At 35.4% G+C, this 23,335-nt stretch overlaps 2 non-coding genes across 2 annotated transcripts; both read right to left on the reverse strand.

Annotated features, from left to right (window-relative positions):
- Positions 1–14,615: 14,615 nt before the first annotated feature.
- TRNAY-GUA (transfer RNA tyrosine (anticodon GUA)) lies at positions 14,616–14,688 on the reverse strand. Its single transcript has one exon. It is a non-coding gene; the product is annotated as a tRNA-Tyr (tRNA).
- A 5,449-nt stretch (positions 14,689–20,137) lies between these two features.
- Positions 20,138–20,210, reverse strand: TRNAY-GUA (transfer RNA tyrosine (anticodon GUA)). The gene has a single exon. It is a non-coding gene; the product is annotated as a tRNA-Tyr (tRNA).
- Positions 20,211–23,335: the final 3,125 nt, after the last annotated feature.

Below are 23,335 nucleotides of genomic sequence, written 5' to 3' on the forward strand. Positions count from 1 at the left end.
GTGAAAAAATTCTAAAAATGTGCTTTTCTGGTCGAGAAACGTCGATTTTGAAAATGGTATTAAAAATCGAGGTACATTTTTATTTATAGATCAATCGAGATGAAATCACTTTTAATGAGTATTTTATAGGTAATTAAGCTGAATTCGGTCAAAAATTTGTCCAGAAAAAAATGCATTTTAAAGTGTACCGAAAAAATCGCATGTTTTTTTTCTTCAAGATACAAAATCCGTGACAACGATTTCTTATTGAAAATTGAATTTATACAGTTTTTTGAATGAATATCGTTACATTTGCTTGAATTAAAGCAAAAAGTACAAAAATAATGGTTTCAGTGGTCATATTTGAAAATAGTGAAAAAATACTCAAAATGTGCTTCTCTGGTCGAGAAACGTCGATTTTGAAAATAGTATTAAAAACCGAGGTAAATTTTTATTTATTGATCAATCGAGATGAAATCACTTTTAATGAGTATTTTATAGGTAATTAAGCTGAATTCGGTCAAAAATTTGTCCAGAAAAAAATGCATTCAAAAGTGTACCGAAAAAATCGCATGTTTTTTTCCTTCAAGATACAAAATCCGTGACAACGATTTCTTATTGAAAATTGAATTTGAACAGTTTTTTGAATGAATATCGTTACATTTGCTTGAATTACAGAAAAAAATACAAAAATAATGGTTTCAGTGGTTATATTTGAAAATAGTGAAAAAATACTCAAAATGTGCTTCTCTGGTCGAGAAACGTCGATTTTGAAAATGGTATTAAAAATCGAGGTACATTTTTTTATGGATCAATCGAGATGAAATCACTTTTAATGAGTATTTTATAGGTGATTAAGCTGAATTCGGTCAAAAATTTGTCCAGAAAAAAATGCATTCAAAAGTGTACCGAAAAAATCGCATGTTTTTTTTCTTCAAGATACAAAATCCGTGACAACGATTGCTTATTGAAAATTGAATTTATACAGTTTTTTGAATGAATATCGTTACATTTGCTTGAATTAAAGCAAAAAGTACCAAAGTAATGGTTTCAGTGGTCATATTTGAAAATAAGAAAAAATACTCAAAATGTGCTTCTCTGGTCGAGAAACGTCGATTTTGAAAATGGTATTAAAAATCGAGGTACATTTTTATTTATAGATCAATCGAGATGAAATCACTTTTAATGAGTATTTTATAGGTAATTAAGCTGAATTCGGTCAAAAATTTGTCCAGAAAAAAATACATTCAAAAGTGTACCGAAAAAATCGCATGTTTTTTTTCTTCAAGATACAAAATCCGTGACAACGATTTCTTATTGAAAATTGAATTTATACAGTTTTTTGAATGAATATCGTTACATTTGCTTGAATTAAAGCAAAAAGTACAAAAATAATGGTTTCAGTGGTCATATTTGAAAATAGTGAAAAAATCCTCAAAATGTGCTTCTCTGGTCGAGAAACGTCGATTTTGAAAATAGTATTAAAAATCGAGGTAAATTTTTATTTATTGATCAATCGAGATGAAATCACTTTTAATGAGTATTTTATAGGTAATTAAGCTGAATTCGGTTAAAAATTTGTCCAGAAAAAAATGCATTCAAAAGTGTACCGAAAAAATCGCATGTTTTTTTCCTTCAAGATACAAAATCCGTGACAACGATTTCTTATTGAAAATTGAATTTGAACAGTTTTTTGAATGAATATCGTTACATTTGCTTGAATTAAAGCAAAAAGTACCAAAGTAATGGTTTCAGTGGTCATATTTGAAAATAAGAAAAAATACTCAAAATGTGCTTCTCTGGTCGAGAAACGTCGATTTTGAAAATGGTATTAAAAATCGAGGTACATTTTTATTTATAGATCAATCGAGATGAAATCACTTTTAATGAGTATTTTATAGGTAATTAAGCTGAATTCGGTCAAAAATTTGTCCAGAAAAAAATACATTCAAAAGTGTACCGAAAAAATCGCATGTTTTTTTTCTTCAAGATACAAAATCCGTGACAACGATTTCTTATTGAAAATTGAATTTATACAGTTTTTTGAATGAATATCGTTACATTTGCTTGAATTAAAGCAAAAAGTACAAAAATAATGGTTTCAGTGGTCATATTTGAAAATAGTGAAAAAATCCTCAAAATGTGCTTCTCTGGTCGAGAAACGTCGATTTTGAAAATAGTATTAAAAATCGAGGTAAATTTTTATTTATTGATCAATCGAGATGAAATCACTTTTAATGAGTATTTTATAGGTAATTAAGCTGAATTCGGTTAAAAATTTGTCCAGAAAAAAATGCATTCAAAAGTGTACCGAAAAAATCGCATGTTTTTTTCCTTCAAGATACAAAATCCGTGACAACGATTTCTTATTGAAAATTGAATTTGAACAGTTTTTTGAATGAATATCGTTACATTTGCTTGAATTACAGAAAAAAATACAAAAATAATGGTTTCAGTGGTTATATTTGAAAATAGTGAAAAAATACTCAAAATGTGCTTCTCTGGTCGAGAAACGTCGATTTTGAAAATGGTATTAAAAATCGAGGTACATTTTTATTTATAGATCAATCGAGATGAAATCACTTTTAATGAGTATTTTATAGGTAATTAACCTGAATTAGGTCAAAAATTTGTCCAGAAAAAAATGCATTCAAAAGTGTACCGAAAAAATCGCATGTTTTTTTTCTTCAAGATACAAAATCCGTGACAACGATTGCTTATTGAAAATTGAATTTATACAGTTTTTTGAATGAATATCGTTACATTTGCTTGAATTAAAGCAAAAAGTACAAAAATAATGGTTTCAGTGGTCATATTTGAAAATAGTGAAAATTTACTCAAAATGTGCTTCTATGGTCGAGAAACGTCGATATTGAAAATGGTATTAAAAATCGAGGTACATTTTTATTTATTGATCAATCGAGATGAAATCACTTTTAATGAGTATTTTATAGGTAATTAAGCTTAATTCGGTCAAAAATTTGTCCAGAAAAAAATGCATTCAAAAGTGTACCGAAAAAATCGCATGTTTTTTTTCTTCAAGATACAAAATCCGTGACAACGATTTCTGATTGAAAATTGAATTTGAACAGTTTTTTGAATGAATATCGTTACATTTGCTTGAATTACAGCAAAAATACAAAAATAATGGTTTCAGTGGTTATATTTGAAAATAGTGAAAAAATTCTAAAAATGTGCTTTTCTGGTCGAGAAACGTCGATTTTGAAAATGGTATTAAAAATCGAGGTACATTTTTATTTATTGATCAATCGAGATGAAATCACTTTTATTGAATATTTTGTAGGTAACTAAGCTGAATACGGTCAAACATTTGTCCAGAAAAAAATGCATTCAAAAGTGTACCGAAAAAATCGCATGTTTTTTTTCTTCAAGATACATAATCCGTGACAACGATTTCTTATTGAAAATCGAATTTAAACAGTTTTTTGAATGAATATCGGTTCATTTGCTTGAATTAAAGCAAAAAGTACAACAATAATGGTTTCAGTGGTCATATTTGAAAATAGTGAAAAAATACTCAAAATGTGCTTTTCTGGTCGAGAAACGTCGATTTTGAAAATGGTATTAAAAATCGAGGTACATTTTTATTTATTGATCAATCGAGATGAAATCACTTTTAATGAGTATTTTATAGGTAATTAAGCTGAATTCGGTCAAAAATTTGTCCTGAAAAAAATGCATTCAAAAGTGTACCGAAAAAATCGCATGTTTTTTTTCTTCAAGATACAAAATCCGTGACAACGATTTCTTATTGAAAATTGAATTTGAACAGTTTTTTGAATGAATATCGTTGCATTTGCTTGAATTACAGCAAACAATACAAAAATAATGGTTTCAGTGGTTATATTTGAAAATAGTGAAAAAATTCTAAAAATGTGCTTTTCTGGTCGAGAAACGTCGATTTTGAAAATGGTATTAAAAATCGAGGTACATTTTTATTTATAGATCAATCGAGATGAAATCACTTTTAATGAGTATTTTATAGGTAATTAACCTGAATTAGGTCAAAAATTTGTCCAGAAAAAAATGCATTCAAAAGTGTACCGAAAAAATCGCATGTTTTTTTTCTTCAAGATACAAAATCCGTGACAACGATTGCTTATTGAAAATTGAATTTATACAGTTTTTTGAATGAATATCGTTACATTTGCTTGAATTAAAGCAAAAAGTACAAAAATAATGGTTTCAGTGGTCATATTTGAAAATAGTGAAAATTTACTCAAAATGTGCTTCTCTGGTCGAGAAACGTCGATTTTGAAAATGGTATTAAAAATCGAGGTACATTTTTATTTATAGATCAATCGAGATGAAATCACTTTTAATGAGTATTTTATAGGTAATTAAGCTGAATTCGGTCAAAAATTTGTCCAGAAAAAAATGCATTCAAAAGTGTACCGAAAAAATCGCATGTTTTTTTTCTTCAAGATACAAAATCCGTGACAACGATTTCTTATTGAAAATTGAATTTATACAGTTTTTTGAATGAATATCGTTACATTTGCTTGAATTAAAGCAAAAAGTACAAAAATAATGGTTTCAGTGGTCATATTTGAAAATAGTGAAAAAATACTCAAAATGTGCTTCTCTGGTCGAGAAACGTCGATTTTGAAAATAGTATTAAAAACCGAGGTAAATTTTTATTTATTGATCAATCGAGATGAAATCACTTTTAATGAGTATTTTATAGGTAATTAAGCTGAATTCGGTCAAAAATTTGTCCAGAAAAAAATGCATTCAAAAGTGTACCGAAAAAATCGCATGTTTTTTTCCTTCAAGATACAAAATCCGTGACAACGATTTCTTATTGAAAATTGAATTTGAACAGTTTTTTGAATGAATATCGTTACATTTGCTTGAATTACAGCAAAAATACAAAAATAATGGTTTCAGTGGTTATATTTGAAAATAGTGAAAAAATTCTAAAAATGTGCTTTTCTGGTCGAGAAACGTCGATTTTGAAAATGGTATTAAAAATCGAGGTACATTTTTATTTATTGATCAATCGAGATGAAATCACTTTTATTGAATATTTTGTAGGTAACTAAGCTGAATACGGTCAAACATTTGTCCAGAAAAAAATGCATTCAAAAGTGTACCGAAAAAATCGCATGTTTTTTTTCTTCAAGATACATAATCCGTGACAACGATTTCTTATTGAAAATCGAATTTAAACAGTTTTTTGAATGAATATCGTTACATTTGCTTGAATTAAAGCAAAAAGTACAAAAATAATGGTTTCAGTGGTCATATTTGAAAATAGTGAAAAAATCCTCAAAATGTGCTTCTCTGGTCGAGAAACGTCGATTTTGAAAATAGTATTAAAAATCGAGGTAAATTTTTATTTATTGATCAATCGAGATGAAATCACTTTTAATGAGTATTTTATAGGTAATTAAGCTGAATTCGGTTAAAAATTTGTCCAGAAAAAAATGCATTCAAAAGTGTACCGAAAAAATCGCATGTTTTTTTCCTTCAAGATACAAAATCCGTGACAACGATTTCTTATTGAAAATTGAATTTGAACAGTTTTTTGAATGAATATCGTTACATTTGCTTGAATTAAAGCAAAAAGTACCAAAGTAATGGTTTCAGTGGTCATATTTGAAAATAAGAAAAAATACTCAAAATGTGCTTCTCTGGTCGAGAAACGTCGATTTTGAAAATGGTATTAAAAATCGAGGTACATTTTTATTTATAGATCAATCGAGATGAAATCACTTTTAATGAGTATTTTATAGGTAATTAAGCTGAATTCGGTTAAAAATTTGTCCAGAAAAAAATACATTCAAAAGTGTACCGAAAAAATCGCATGTTTTTTTCCTTCAAGATACAAAATCCGTGACAACGATTTCTTATTGAAAATTGAATTTGAACAGTTTTTTGAATGAATATCGTTACATTTGCTTGAATTACAGAAAAAAATACAAAAATAATGGTTTCAGTGGTTATATTTGAAAATAGTGAAAAAATACTCAAAATGTGCTTCTCTGGTCGAGAAACGTCGATTTTGAAAATGGTATTAAAAATCGAGGTACATTTTTATTTATAGATCAATCGAGATGAAATCACTTTTAATGAGTATTTTATAGGTAATTAACCTGAATTAGGTCAAAAATTTGTCCAGAAAAAAATGCATTCAAAAGTGTACCGAAAAAATCGCATGTTTTTTTTCTTCAAGATACAAAATCCGTGACAACGATTGCTTATTGAAAATTGAATTTATACAGTTTTTTGAATGAATATCGTTACATTTGCTTGAATTAAAGCAAAAAGTACAAAAATAATGGTTTCAGTGGTCATATTTGAAAATAGTGAAAATTTACTCAAAATGTGCTTCTATGGTCGAGAAACGTCGATATTGAAAATGGTATTAAAAATCGAGGTACATTTTTATTTATTGATCAATCGAGATGAAATCACTTTTAATGAGTATTTTATAGGTAATTAAGCTTAATTCGGTCAAAAATTTGTCCAGAAAAAAATGCATTCAAAAGTGTACCGAAAAAATCGCATGTTTTTTTTCTTCAAGATACAAAATCCGTGACAACGATTTCTGATTGAAAATTGAATTTGAACAGTTTTTTGAATGAATATCGTTACATTTGCTTGAATTACAGCAAAAATACAAAAATAATGGTTTCAGTGGTTATATTTGAAAATAGTGAAAAAATTCTAAAAATGTGCTTTTCTGGTCGAGAAACGTCGATTTTGAAAATGGTATTAAAAATCGAGGTACATTTTTATTTATTGATCAATCGAGATGAAATCACTTTTATTGAATATTTTGTAGGTAACTAAGCTGAATACGGTCAAACATTTGTCCAGAAAAAAATGCATTCAAAAGTGTACCGAAAAAATCGCATGTTTTTTTTCTTCAAGATACATAATCCGTGACAACGATTTCTTATTGAAAATCGAATTTAAACAGTTTTTTGAATGAATATCGGTTCATTTGCTTGAATTAAAGCAAAAAGTACAACAATAATGGTTTCAGTGGTCATATTTGAAAATAGTGAAAAAATACTCAAAATGTGCTTTTCTGGTCGAGAAACGTCGATTTTGAAAATGGTATTAAAAATCGAGGTACATTTTTATTTATTGATCAATCGAGATGAAATCACTTTTAATGAGTATTTTATAGGTAATTAAGCTGAATTCGGTCAAAAATTTGTCCTGAAAAAAATGCATTCAAAAGTGTACCGAAAAAATCGCATGTTTTTTTTCTTCAAGATACAAAATCCGTGACAACGATTTCTTATTGAAAATTGAATTTGAACAGTTTTTTGAATGAATATCGTTGCATTTGCTTGAATTACAGCAAACAATACAAAAATAATGGTTTCAGTGGTTATATTTGAAAATAGTGAAAAAATTCTAAAAATGTGCTTTTCTGGTCGAGAAACGTCGATTTTGAAAATGGAATTAAAAATCGAGGTACATTTTTTTTTATGGATCAATCGAGATGAAATCACTTTTAATGAGTATTTTATAGGTGATTAAGCTGAATTCGGTCAAAAATTTGTCCAGAAAAAAATGCATTCAAAAGTGTACCGAAAAAATCGCATGTTTTTATTCTTCAAGATACAAAATCCGTGACAACGATTGCTTATTGAAAAATGAATTTATACAGTTTTTTGAATGAATATCGTTACATTTGCTTGAATTAAAGCAAAAAGTACCAAAGTAATGGTTTCAGTGGTCATATTTGAAAATATGAAAAAATACTCAAAATGTGCTTCTCTGGTCGAGAAACGTCGATTTTGAAAATGGTATTAAAAATCGAGGTACATTTTTATTTATAGATCAATCGAGATGAAATCACTTTTAATGAGTATTTTATAGGTAATTAAGCTGAATTCGGTCAAAAATTTGTCCAGAAAAAAATGCATTCAAAAGTGTACCGAAAAAATCGCATGTTTTTTTTCTTCAAGATACAAAATCCGTGACAACGATTTCTTATTGAAAATTGAATTTATACAGTTTTTTGAATGAATATCGTTACATTTGCTTGAATTAAAGCAAAAAGTACAAAAATAATGGTTTCAGTGGTCATATTTGAAAATAGTGAAAAAATACTCAAAATGTGCTTCTCTGGTCGAGAAACGTCGATTTTGAAAATAGTATTAAAAACCGAGGTAAATTTTTATTTATTGATCAATCGAGATGAAATCACTTTTAATGAGTATTTTATAGGTAATTAAGCTGAATTCGGTCAAAAATTTGTCCAGAAAAAAATGCATTCAAAAGTGTACCGAAAAAATCGCATGTTTTTTTCCTTCAAGATACAAAATCCGTGACAACGATTTCTTATTGAAAATTGAATTTGAACAGTTTTTTGAATGAATATCGTTACATTTGCTTGAATTACAGCAAAAATACAAAAATAATGGTTTCAGTGGTTATATTTGAAAATAGTGAAAAAATTCTAAAAATGTGCTTTTCTGGTCGAGAAACGTCGATTTTGAAAATGGTATTAAAAATCGAGGTACATTTTTATTTATTGATCAATCGAGATGAAATCACTTTTATTGAATATTTTGTAGGTAACTAAGCTGAATACGGTCAAACATTTGTCCAGAAAAAAATGCATTCAAAAGTGTACCGAAAAAATCGCATGTTTTTTTTCTTCAAGATACATAATCCGTGACAACGATTTCTTATTGAAAATCGAATTTAAACAGTTTTTTGAATGAATATCGTTTCATTTGCTTGAATTAAAGCAAAAAGTACAACAATAATGGTTTCAGTGGTCATATTTGAAAATAGTGAAAAAATACTCAAAATGTGCTTTTCTGGTCGAGAAACGTCGATTTTGAAAATGGTATTAAAAATCGAGGTACATTTTTATTTATTGATCAATCGAGATGAAATCACTTTTAATGAGTATTTTATAGGTAATTAAGCTGAATTCGGTCAAAAATTTGTCCTGAAAAAAATGCATTCAAAAGTGTACCGAAAAAATCGCATGTTTTTTTTCTTCAAGATACAAAATCCGTGACAACGATTTCTTATTGAAAATTGAATTTGAACAGTTTTTTGAATGAATATCGTTGCATTTGCTTGAATTACAGCAAACAATACAAAAATAATGGTTTCAGTGGTTATATTTGAAAATAGTGAAAAAATTCTAAAAATGTGCTTTTCTGGTCGAGAAACGTCGATTTTGAAAATGGAATTAAAAATCGAGGTACATTTTTATTTATTGATCAATCTAGATGAAATCACTTTTATTGAATATTTTGTAGGTAATTAAGCTGAATACGGTCAAACATTTGTCCAGAAAAAAATGCATTCAAAAGTGTACCGAAAAAATCGCATGTTTTTTTTCTTCAAGATACAAAATCCGTGACAACGATTTCTTATTGAAAATTGAATTTGAACAGTTTTTTGAATGAATATCGTTACATTTGCTTGAATTACAGCAAAAAATACAAAAATAATGGTTTCAGTGGTTATATTTGAAAATAGTGAAAAAATTCTAAAAATGTGCTTTTCTGGTCGAGAAACGTCGATTTTGAAAATGGTATTAAAAATCGAGGTACATTTTTATTTATTGATCAATCGAGATGAAATCACTTTTATTGAATATTTTGTAGGTAATTAAGCTGAATACGGTCAAACATTTGTCCAGAAAAAAATGCATTCAAAAGTGTACCGAAAAAATCGCATGTTTTTTCTTCAAGATACAAAATCCGTGACAACGATTTCTTATTGAAAATTAAATTTAAACAGTTTTTTGAATGAATATCGTTACATTTGCTTGAATTAAAGCAAAAAGTACAAAAATAATGGTTTCAGTGGTCATATTTGAAAATAGTGAAAATTTACTCAAAATGTGCTTCTATGGTCGAGAAACGTCGATATTGAAAATGGTATTAAAAATCGAGGTACATTTTTATTTATTGATCAATCGAGATGAAATCACTTTTAATGAGTATTTTATAGGTAATTAAGCTGAATTCGGTCAAAAATTTGTCCAGAAAAAAATGCATTCAAAAGTGTACCGAAAAAATCGCATGTTTTTTTTCTTCAAGATACAAAATCCGTGACAACGATTTCTGATTGAAAATTGAATTTGAACAGTTTTTTGAATGAATATCGTTACATTTGCTTGAATTACAGCAAAAATACAAAAATAATGGTTTCAGTGGTTATATTTGAAAATAGTGAAAAAATTCTAAAAATGTGCTTTTCCGGTCGAGAAACGTCGATTTTGAAAATGGTATTAAAAATCGAGGTACATTTTTATTTATTGATCAATCGAGATGAAATCACTTTTATTGAATATTTTGTAGGTAATTAAGCTGAATACGGTCAAACATTTGTCCAGAAAAAAATGCATTCAAAAGTGTACCGAAAAAATCGCATGTTTTTTTCTTCAAGATACAAAATCCGTGACAACGATTTCTTATTGAAAATTAAATTTAAACAGTTTTTTGAATGAATATCGTTACATTTGCTTGAATTAAAGCAAAAAGTACAAAAATAATGGTTTCAGTGGTCATATTTCAAAATAGTGAAACAATACTCAAAGTGTGCTTCTCTGGTCGAGAAACGTCGATTTTGAAAATGGTATTAGAAATCGAGGTAAATTTTTATTTGTTGATCAATCGAGATGAAATCACTTTTAATGAGTATTTTATAGGTAATTAAGCTGAATTCGGTCAAAAATTTGTCCAGAAAAAAATGCATTCAAAAGTGTACCGAAAAAATCGCATGTTTTTTCTTCAAGATACAAAATCCGTGACAACGATTTCTTATTGAAAATTAAATTTAAACAGTTTTTTGAATGAATATCGTTACATTTGCTTGAATTAAAGCAAAAAGTACAAAAATAATGGTTTCAGTGGTCATATTTGAAAATAGTGAAAATTTACTCAAAATGTGCTTCTATGGTCGAGAAACGTCGATATTGAAAATGGTATTAAAAATCGAGGTACATTTTTATTTATTGATCAATCGAGATGAAATCACTTTTAATGAGTATTTTATAGGTAATTAAGCTGAATTCGGTCAAAAATTTGTCCAGAAAAAAATGCATTCAAAAGTGTACCGAAAAAATCGCATGTTTTTTTTCTTCAAGATACAAAATCCGTGACAACGATTTCTGATTGAAAATTGAATTTGAACAGTTTTTTGAATGAATATCGTTACATTTGCTTGAATTACAGCAAAAATACAAAAATAATGGTTTCAGTGGTTATATTTGAAAATAGTGAAAAAATTCTAAAAATGTGCTTTTCCGGTCGAGAAACGTCGATTTTGAAAACGGTATTAAAAATCGAGGTACATTTTTATTTATTGATCAATCGAGATGAAATCACTTTTATTGAATATTTTGTAGGTAATTAAGCTGAATACGGTCAAACATTTGTCCAGAAAAAAATGCATTCAAAAGTGTACCGAAAAAATCGCATGTTTTTTTCTTCAAGATACAAAATCCGTGACTACGATTTCTTATTGAAAATTAAATTTAAACAGTTTTTTGAATGAATATCGTTACATTTGCTTGAATTAAAGCAAAAAGTACAAAAATAATGGTTTCAGTGGTCATATTTCAAAATAGTGAAACAATACTCAAAATGTGCTTCTCTGGTCGAGAAACGTCGATTTTGAAAATGGTATTAGAAATCGAGGTAAATTTTTATTTGTTGATCAATCGAGATGAAATCACTTTTAATGAGTATTTTATAGGTAATTAAGCTGAATTCGGTCAAAAATTTGTCCTGAAAAAAATGCATTCAAAAGTGTACCGAAAAAATCGCATGTTTTTTTTCTTCAAGATACAAAATCCGTGACAACGATTTCTTATTGAAAATTGAATTTGAACAGTTTTTTGAATGAATATCGTTGCATTTGCTTGAATTACAGCAAACAATACAAAAATAATGGTTTCAGTGGTTATATTTGAAAATAGTGAAAAAATTCTAAAAATGTGCTTTTCTGGTCGAGAAACGTCGATTTTGAAAATGGAATTAAAAATCGAGGTACATTTTTATTTATTGATCAATCTAGATGAAATCACTTTTATTGAATATTTTGTAGGTAATTAAGCTGAATACGGTCAAACATTTGTCCAGAAAAAATGCATTCAAAAGTGTACCGAAAAAATCGCATGTTTTTTTCTTCAAGATACAAAATCCGTGACAACGATTTCTTATTGAAAATTGAATTTGAACAGTTTTTTGAATGAATATCGTTACATTTGCTTGAATTACAGCAAAAAATACAAAAATAATGGTTTCAGTGGTTATATTTGAAAATAGTGAAAAAATTCTAAAAATGTGCTTTTCTGGTCGAGAAACGTCGATTTTGAAAATGGTATTAAAAATCGAGGTACATTTTTATTTATTGATCAATCGAGATGAAATCACTTTTATTGAATATTTTGTAGGTAATTAAGCTGAATACGGTCAAACATTTGTCCAGAAAAAAATGCATTCAAAAGTGTACCGAAAAAATCGCATGTTTTTTTTCTTCAAGATACATAATCCGTGACAACGATTTCTTATTGAAAATCGAATTTAAACAGTTTTTTGAATGAATATCGTTTCATTTGCTTGAATTAAAGCAAAAAGTACAACAATAATGGTTTCAGTGGTCATATTTGAAAATAGTGAAAAAATACTCAAAATGTGCTTTTCTGGTCGAGAAACGTCGATTTTGAAAATGGTATTAGAAATCGAGGTAAATTTTTATTTATTGATCAATCGAGATGAAATCACTTTTAATGAGTATTTTATAGGTAATTAAGCTGAATTCGGTCAAAAATTTGTCCAGAAAAAAATGCATTCAAAAGTGTACCGAAAAAATCGCATGTTTTTTTTCTTCAAGATACAAAATCCGTGACAACGATTTCTGATTGAAAATTGAATTTGAACAGTTTTTTGAATGAATATCGTTACATTTGCTTGAATTACAGCAAAAATACAAAAATAATGGTTTCAGTGGTTATATTTGAAAATAGTGAAAAAATTCTAAAAATGTGCTTTTCCGGTCGAGAAACGTCGATTTTGAAAATGGTATTAAAAATCGAGGTACATTTTTATTTATTGATCAATCGAGATGAAATCACTTTTATTGAATATTTTGTAGGTAATTAAGCTGAATACGGTCAAACATTTGTCCAGAAAAAAATGCATTCAAAAGTGTACCGAAAAAATCGCATGTTTTTTTCTTCAAGATACAAAATCCGTGACAACGATTTCTTATTGAAAATTAAATTTAAACAGTTTTTTGAATGAATATCGTTACATTTGCTTGAATTAAAGCAAAAAGTACAAAAATAATGGTTTCAGTGGTCATATTTCAAAATAGTGAAACAATACTCAAAATGTGCTTCTCTGGTCGAGAAACGTCGATTTTGAAAATGGTATTAGAAATCGAGGTAAATTTTTATTTGTTGATCAATCGAGATGAAATCACTTTTAATGAGTATTTTATAGGTAATTAAGCTGAATTCGGTCAAAAATTTGTCCTGAAAAAAATGCATTCAAAAGTGTACCGAAAAAATACAAAAATAATGGTTTCAGTGGTTATATTTGAAAATAGTGAAAAAATTCTAAAAATGTGCTTTTCTGGTCGAGAATCGGCGATTTTTAAAATGGTATTAAAAATCGAGGTACATTTTTATTTATTGCGAGTAATGTCAATGTAAGCCCAAAAATATAATGTTCGTCAGGTATTGTGGAAAACTTATGACTTTTTACGTTACATTTGAGACCTCACAACAACGCTCTTGGATGGGCTCGAACTACCAAACAATCGGTTAAAAGCCGAACGCGCTAACCATTGAGCCACGGAAGCTCTGAAATTAAATGGTCGTCAGGTTTTGTGGAAAAACTTTGAATTTCTACGTAACATCTGAGACCTCACAACACCGCTCCTGGGTGAGCTTGAACCACCAACCTTTCGGTTAACAGCTGAACGCGCTAACCATTGCGCCACGGAAGCCCAAAAATTAGATGTTTGTCAGGTATTGTGGAGAAACTATGACTTTTTACGTTACTTGTAAAACTTAACACCAACGTTCCCGGGTGGGCTCGAACCACCAACCTTTCGGTTAACAGATGAACGCGATAACCATTGCGCCCCGGAAGCCCAAAAATTAAATGGACGTCAGGTATTGTGGAAAACTTATGACTTTTTACGTTACTTATAAAACTTAACACCAACGTTCCCGGGTGGGCTGGACCCACCAACTTTTCGGTAAACAGATGAACGCGATAACCATTGCGCCTCGGAAGCCCAAAAATTAAATGGACGTCAGGTATTGTGGAAAAACTTTGGCTTTTTACGTTACATTTGAGATCTCGCAACACCGCTCCCGGGTGGGCTCGAACCACCAACCTTTCGGATAACAGCCGAACGCAATAAGCATTGCGCTACAAAAGCTTAGAATTTAAAATGTTGTCAGGTATTGTCTAAAAACCACCGCTTTTTACGTTACATTTGATATCTCACAACACCGCTCCCGGGTGGGCTCGAACCACTAACCTTTCGGTTAACAGATGAACGCGATAAAACTTGCGCCACGGAAGCTCAGAAATTAAATGGTCGTCAGGTATTGTAGAAAAAATTTGACATTTTACGTCACATCTGAGACCTCACAACACCGCTCCCGGATGGGCTCGAACCACCAACCCTTCGGTTTACAGCCGAACGCGCTAACCATTGCACCACGGAAGCCCAAAAATTAAATGGTCGTCAGGTATTGTGGAAAAACTTTTGCTTTTTACGTTACATCTGAGACCTCACTATACCGCTCCCGGATGGGCTCGAACCAACAACCTTTCGGTTAACAGCCGAACGCGCTATCCTTAGCGCAACGGAAGCTCAAAAACTAAATGGTCTTCAGGTATTGTGGAGAAACTATGACTTTTTACGTTACTTATAAAACTTAACACAAACGTTCCCGGTTGGGCTTGAACCACCAACCTTTCCGATAACAAAGGAACGAGCTGAAAATGCGCCACAGAAGCCCGGGAATTGAATGGTCGTCAGGTATTTTGGAAAACTTATGACTTTCTACGTCACATCTGAGACCTCACAACACCGCTCCCGGATGGGCTCGAACCACCAACCTCTCGGTTAACAGCCGAAAGCGCACACCATTGCGCCACGGAAGCTCAAAAATTAAACGTTCGTCAGGTATTGTGGAAAAACACTGACTTTTTACGTTACATCTGAGACCTCACAACACCGCTCTTGGATGGGCTCGAACCACCAAACTATCGGTTAAAAGCCGAACGCGCTAACCATTGAGCCACGGAAGCTCTGAAATTAAATGGTCGTCAGGTATTGTAGAAAAACTTTGACTTTTTACGTAACATCTGAAACCTCACAGCACCGCTCCTGGGTGGGCTCGAACCACCAACCTTTCGGTTAACAGATGATTGCGATAACCATTGCGCAAAGGAAGCCCAAAAATTAAATAGTCTTCAGGTATTGTGGAAAAACTTTGACTTTTTACGTTACTTATAAAACTTAACACCAACGTTCCCGGGTGGGCTGGACCCACCAACCTTTCGGTAAACAGATGAACGCGATAACCATTGCGCCTCGGAAGCCCAAAAATTAAATGGACGTCAGGTATTGTGGAAAAACACTGACTTTTTATGCTACATCTGAGACCCCACAACATCTCTCCCGGGTGGGCTCGAACCACAAACCTTTCGGTTAACAGCTGAACGCGCCAATCCTTGCGCCACGGAAGCCCAAAAATTGAACGTTCGTCAGGTATTGTGGAAAAACACTGACTTATTACGTTACATCTGAGACCTCACAACACCGCTCCCGGGTGGGCTCGAACCACCAACCTTTCGGTTAACAGCCGAACGCGCTAACCATTTAGCCACGGAAGCTCAGAAATTCAATGGTTGTCAGGTATTATGGAAAACTTATGACTTTTTACGCTACATCTGAGACCCCACAACACCGCTCCGGGGTGGGCTCGAACCACCAACCTTTCGGTTAACAGATGAACGCGATAACCATTGCGCCCCGGAAGCCCAAAAATTAAATGAACGTCAGGTATTGTGGAAAACTTATGACTTTTTACGCTACATCTGAGACCCCACAACACCTCTCATGGGTGGGCTCGAACCACCAACCTTTCGGTTAAAAGCCGAACGCGCTAACCATTGAGCCACGGAAGCTCTGAAATTAAACGTTCGTCAGGTATTGTGGAAAAACACTGACTTTTTACGTTACATCTGAGACCTCACAACACCGCTCTTGGATGGGCTCGAACCACCAAACTATCGGTTAAAAGCCGAACGCGCTAACCATTGAGCCACGGAAGCTCTGAAATTAAATGGTCGTCAGGTATTGTAGAAAAACTTTGACTTTTTACGTAACATCTGAAACCTCACAGCACCGCTCCTGGGTGGGCTCGAACCACCAACCTTTCGGTTAACAGATGATTGCGATAACCATTGCGCAACGGAAGCCCAAAAATTAAATAGTCTTCAGGTATTGTGGAAAAACTTTGACTTTTTACGTTACTTATAAAACTTAACACCAACGTTCCCGGGTGGGCTGGACCCACCAACCTTTCGGTAAACAGATGAACGCGATAACCATTGCGCCTCGGAAGCCCAAAAATTAAATGGACGTCAGGTATTGTGGAAAAACACTGACTTTTTATGCTACATCTGAGACCCCACAACATCTCTCCCGGGTGGGCTCGAACCACAAACCTTTCGGTTAACAGCTGAACGCGCCAATCCTTGCGCCACGGAAGCCCAAAAATTGAACGTTCGTCAGGTATTGTGGAAAAACACTGACTTATTACGTTACATCTGAGACCTCACAACACCGCTCCCGGGTGGGCTCGAACCACCAACCTTTCGGTTAACAGCCGAACGCGCTAACCATTTAGCCACGGAAGCTCAGAAATTCAATGGTTGTCAGGTATTATGGAAAACTTATGACTTTTTACGCTACATCTGAGACCCCACAACACCGCTCCGGGGTGGGCTCGAACCACCAACCTTTCGGTTAACAGATGAACGCGATAACCATTGCGCCCCGGAAGCCCAAAAATTAAATGGACGTCAGGTATTGTGGAAAACTTATGACTTTTTACGCTACATCTGAGACCCCACAACACCTCTCATGGGTGGGCTCGAACCACCAACCTTTCGGTTAAAAGCCGAACGCGCTAACCATTGAGCCACGGAAGCTCTGAAATTAAATGGTCGTCAGGTATTGTAGAAAAACTTAGACTTTTTACGTAACATCTGAAACCTCACAGCACCGCTCCTGGGTGGGCTCGAACCACCAACCTTTCGGTTAACAGCTGAACGCGCTAACCATTTCACCACTCAGGCCCAAAAATTAAATGGTCGTCAGGTATTTTGGAAAAACTTTTATATTTTGGGTTACATCTGACACCTCACAACACCGCTCCCGGGTGGGCTTGAACCACCAACCTTTCGGTTAACAGCCGAACGCGCTAACCTTGAGCCACGGAAGCCCAAAAATTAAATGGTCTTCTGGTATTGTGGAAAAACTATGACTTTTTACCTTACTTATCAAACTTATCACCAACCTTTCCGATAACAGCCGAACGAGCTGAAAATGCGGCAAAGAAGCCCGGAAATTGAATGGTCGTCAGGTATTGTGGGAAAACTTTGACTTTTTACGTCACATCTGAGACCTCACAACACCGCTCCTGGGTGTGGTTGAACCACCAAGCTTTCGGTTAACAGCCGAACGCGCTATCCATAGCGCAACGGAACCCCAAAAATTAAATGGTCTTCAGGTATTGTGGAGAAACTATGACTTTTTACGTTACTTATAAAACTTAACACCAACGTTCCCGGGTGGACTTGAGCCACCAACATTTCCGATAACAGACGAACGGGCTGAAAATGCGCCACAGAAGCCCGGAAATTGAATGGTCGTCAGGTATTGTGGAAAAACGTTGACTTTTTACGTAACATCTGAAACCTCACAGCACCGCTCCCGGGTGTGCTCGAACCACCAAGCTTTCGGTTAACAGCCGAACGCGCTATCCATAGCGCAACGGAAGCCCAAAAATTAAATGGTCCACAGGTATTGTGGAGAAACTATGACTTTTTACGTTACTTATAAAACTTAACACCAACGTTCCGGGTGGGCTGGAACCACCAACCTTTCGGTAAACAGATGAACGCGCTAACCATTGCGCCAAAAAGCCAAAAGTTAAATGGTCGTCTGGTATTGTGGAAAAACTTTGGCTTTTTACGTTACATTTGAGATCTCACAACACCGCTCCCGGGTGGACTCGAACCACCAACCTTTCGGTTAACAGCCGAACGCGCTAACCATTGAGCCACGAAAGCCCAAAAATTAAATGGTCTTCAGGTATTGTGGAAAAACTAGTACTTTTTACGTTACTTATAAAACTTCACAACAACGTTCTCGGGTGGGTTTGAGCCACCAACATTTCCGATAACAGACGAACGCGCTAACCATTGCTCCACGGAAGTCCAAGTATTAAATGGCTGTCAGGTATTAAGGAAAACTTATGACTTTTTACGCTACATCTCAGACCCCACAACACCTCTCCCGGGTGGGCTGAAACCACCAACCTTTCGGTTAACAGCCGAACGCGCTAACCATTGAGCCACGGAAGCCCAAAAATTAAATGGTCTTCAGGTATTGTGGAAAAACTATGACTTTTTACGTCACATCTGAGACCTCACATGACCGCTCCCGGATGGGCTCGAACCACCAACCTTTCGGTTAACAGCCGAACGCGCTAACCATTGCGCCACGGAAGCCAAAAATTAAATGGTCGTAAGGTATTGTGGAAAAACTTTGGCTTTTTAGGTTACATTTGAGATCTCACAACACCGCTCCCGGGTGGACTCGAACCACCAACCTTTCGGTTAACAGCCGAACGCGCTAACCATTGAGCCACGGAAGCTCAGAAATTCAATGGTTGTCAGGTATTGTGGAAAACTTATGACTTTTTAAGCTACATCTGAGACCCCACAACACCTCTCCTGGGTGAGCTCGAACCTCCAAGCTTTCGGTTAACAGCTGAACGCGCTAACCAATGAGCCATGGAAGCCCAAAAATTAAATGGTCTTCAGGTATTGTGGAAAAACTATGACTTTTTACCTTACTTATCAAACTTAACACCAACCTTTCCGATAACAGCCGAACGAGCTGAAAATGCGCCACAGAAGCCCGGAAATAGAATGGACGTCAGGTATTGTGGGAAAACTTTGACTTTTTACGTCACGTCTGAGACCCCACAACACCTCTCCTGGGTGAGTTCGAACCACCAACCTTTCGGATAACAACCGAACGCGCTAACCGTTGCTCCACGGAAGCCCAAGAATTAAATGGCTGTCAGGTATTGTGGAAAACTTATGACTTTTTAAGCTACATCTCAGACCCCACAACACCTCTCCCGGGTGGGCTGAAACCACCAACCTTTCGGTTAACAACCGAACGCGCTAACCATTGCGCCACAGAAGCCCAAAAATTAAATGTTCGTCAGGTATTGTGGAAAAACACTGACTTTTTATGTTACATCTGAGACCTCACAACACCGCTCCCGGATGGGCTCGAACCACCAACCTTTCGGTTAACAGCCGAACGCGCTAACCATTGCGCCACAGAAGCCCAAAAATTAAATGTTCGTCAGGTATTGTGGAAAAACTTTGACTTTTTACGTAATATCTGAAACCTCACAGCACCGCTCCTGGGTGTGCTTGAACCACCAAGCTTTCGGTTAACAGCCGAACGCGCTTTCCATAGCGCAACGGAAGCCCAAAAATGAAATGGTCTTCAGGTATTGTGGAGAAACTATGACTTTTTACGTTACTTATAAAACTTAACACCAACGTTCCCGGGTGGGCTTGAGCCACCAACATTTCCGATAACAGACGAACGAGCTGAAAATGCGCCAGAGAAGCCCGGAAATTGAATGGTCGTCAGGTATTGTGGAAAAACATTGACTTTTTACGTCACATCTGAGACCTCACAACACCGCTCCCGAATGGGCTCGAACCACCAACCTTTCGGTTAACAGATGAACGCGATAAAACTTGCGCCACGGAAGCTCAGAAATTAAATGGTCGTCAGGTATTGTGGAAAAAATTTGACATTTTACGTCACATCTGAGACCTCACAACACCGCTCCCGGATGGGCTCGAACCACCAACCCTTCGGTTTACAGCCGAACGCGCTAACCATTGCACCACGGAAGCCCAAAAATTAAATGGTCGTCAGGTATTGTGGAAAAACTTTTGCTTTTTACGTTACATCTGAGACCTCACTATACCGCTCCCGGATGGGCTCGAACTAACAACCTTTCGGTTTACAGCCGAACGCGCTATCCTTAGCGCAACGGAAGCTCAAAAACTAAATGGTCTTCAGGTATTGTGGAGAAACTATGACTTTTTACGTTACTTATAAAACTTAACACAAACGTTCCCGGTTGGGCTTGAACCACCAACCTTTCCGATAACAAAGGAACGAGCTGAAAATGCGCCACAGAAGCCCGGGAATTGAATGGTCGTCAGGTATTTTGGAAAACTTATGACTTTCTACGTCACATCTGAGACCTCACAACACCGCTCCCGGATGGGCTCGAACCACCAACCTCTCGGTTAACAGCCGAAAGCGCACACCATTGCGCCACGGAAGCTCAAAAATTAAACGTTCGTCAGGTATTGTGGAAAAACACTGACTTTTTACGTTACATCTGAGACCTCACAACACCGCTCTTGGATGGGCTCGAACCACCAAACTATCGGTTAAAAGCCGAACGCGCTAACCATTGAGCCACGGAAGCTCTGAAATTAAATGGTCGTCAGGTATTGTAGAAAAACTTTGACTTTTTACGTAACATCTGAAACCTCACAGCACCGCTCCTGGGTGGGCTCGAACCACCAACCTTTCGGTTAACAGATGATTGCGATAACCATTGCGCAACGGAAGCCCAAAAATTAAATAGTCTTCAGGTATTGTGGAAAAACTTTGACTTTTTACGTTACTTATAAAACTTAACACCAACGTTCCCGGGTGGGCTGGACCCACCAACCTTTCGGTAAACAGATGAACGCGATAACCATTGCGCCTCGGAAGCCCAAAAATTAAATGGACGTCAGGTATTGTGGAAAAACACTGACTTTTTATGCTACATCTGAGACCCCACAACATCTCTCCCGGGTGGGCTCGAACCACAAACCTTTCGGTTAACAGCTGAACGCGCCAATCCTTGCGCCACGGAAGCCCAAAAATTGAACGTTCGTCAGGTATTGTGGAAAAACACTGACTTATTACGTTACATCTGAGACCTCACAACACCGCTCCCGGGTGGGCTCGAACCACCAACCTTTCGGTTAACAGCCGAACGCGCTAACCATTTAGCCACGGAAGCTCAGAAATTCAATGGTTGTCAGGTATTATGGAAAACTTATGACTTTTTACGCTACATCTGAGACCCCACAACACCGCTCCGGGGTGGGCTCGAACCACCAACCTTTCGGTTAACAGATGAACGCGATAACCATTGCGCCCCGGAAGCCCAAAAATTAAATGAACGTCAGGTATTGTGGAAAACTTATGACTTTTTACGCTACATCTGAGACCCCACAACACCTCTCATGGGTGGGCTCGAACCACCAACCTTTCGGTTAAAAGCCGAACGCGCTAACCATTGAGCCACGGAAGCTCTGAAATTAAACGTTCGTCAGGTATTGTGGAAAAACACTGACTTTTTACGTTACATCTGAGACCTCACAACACCGCTCTTGGATGGGCTCGAACCACCAAACTATCGGTTAAAAGCCGAACGCGCTAACCATTGAGCCACGGAAGCTCTGAAATTAAATGGTCGTCAGGTATTGTAGAAAAACTTTGACTTTTTACGTAACATCTGAAACCTCACAGCACCGCTCCTGGGTGGGCTCGAACCACCAACCTTTCGGTTAACAGATGATTGCGATAACCATTGCGCAACGGAAGCCCAAAAATTAAATAGTCTTCAGGTATTGTGGAAAAACTTTGACTTTTTACGTTACTTATAAAACTTAACACCAACGTTCCCGGGTGGGCTGGACCCACCAACCTTTCGGTAAACAGATGAACGCGATAACCATTGCGCCTCGGAAGCCCAAAAATTAAATGGACGTCAGGTATTGTGGAAAAACACTGACTTTTTATGCTACATCTGAGACCCCACAACATCTCTCCCGGGTGGGCTCGAACCACAAACCTTTCGGTTAACAGCTGAACGCGCCAATCCTTGCGCCACGGAAGCCCAAAAATTGAACGTTCGTCAGGTATTGTGGAAAAACACTGACTTATTACGTTACATCTGAGACCTCACAACACCGCTCCCGGGTGGGCTCGAACCACCAACCTTTCGGTTAACAGCCGAACGCGCTAACCATTTAGCCACGGAAGCTCAGAAATTCAATGGTTGTCAGGTATTATGGAAAACTTATGACTTTTTACGCTACATCTGAGACCCCACAACACCGCTCCGGGGTGGGCTCGAACCACCAACCTTTCGGTTAACAGATGAACGCGATAACCATTGCGCCCCGGAAGCCCAAAAATTAAATGGACGTCAGGTATTGTGGAAAACTTATGACTTTTTACGCTACATCTGAGACCCCACAACACCTCTCATGGGTGGGCTCGAATCACCAACCTTTCGGTTAAAAGCCGAACGCGCTAACCATTGAGCCACGGAAGCTCTGAAATTAAATGGTCGTCAGGTATTGTAGAAAAACTTAGACTTTTTACGTAACATCTGAAACCTCACAGCACCGCTCCTGGGTGGGCTCGAACCACCAACCTTTCGGTTAACAGCTGAACGCGCTAACCATTTCACCACTCAGGCCCAAAAATTAAATGGTCGTCAGGTATTTTGGAAAAACTTTTATATTTTGGGTTACATCTGACACCTCACAACACCGCTCCCGGGTGGGCTTGAACCACCAACCTTTCGGTTAACAGCCGAACGCGCTAACCTTGAGCCACGGAAGCCCAAAAATTAAATGGTCTTCTGGTATTGTGGAAAAACTATGACTTTTTACCTTACTTATCAAACTTATCACCAACCTTTCCGATAACAGCCGAACGAGCTGAAAATGCGGCACAGAAGCCCGGAAATTGAATGGTCGTCAGGTATTGTGGGAAAACTTTGACTTTTTACGTCACATCTGAGACCTCACAACACCGCTCCTGGGTGTGGTTGAACCACCAAGCTTTCGGTTAACAGCCGAACGCGCTATCCATAGCGCAACGGAACCCCAAAAATTAAATGGTCTTCAGGTATTGTGGAGAAACTATGACTTTTTACGTTACTTATAAAACTTAA

The sequence above is a fragment of the Phalangium opilio genome, unplaced genomic scaffold, assembly GCF_054372755.1.
Source record: "Phalangium opilio isolate 3A_F unplaced genomic scaffold, DU_Popi_V2 ptg000017l_1, whole genome shotgun sequence".
Classification (NCBI taxonomy): domain Eukaryota; kingdom Metazoa; phylum Arthropoda; class Arachnida; order Opiliones; family Phalangiidae; genus Phalangium; species Phalangium opilio.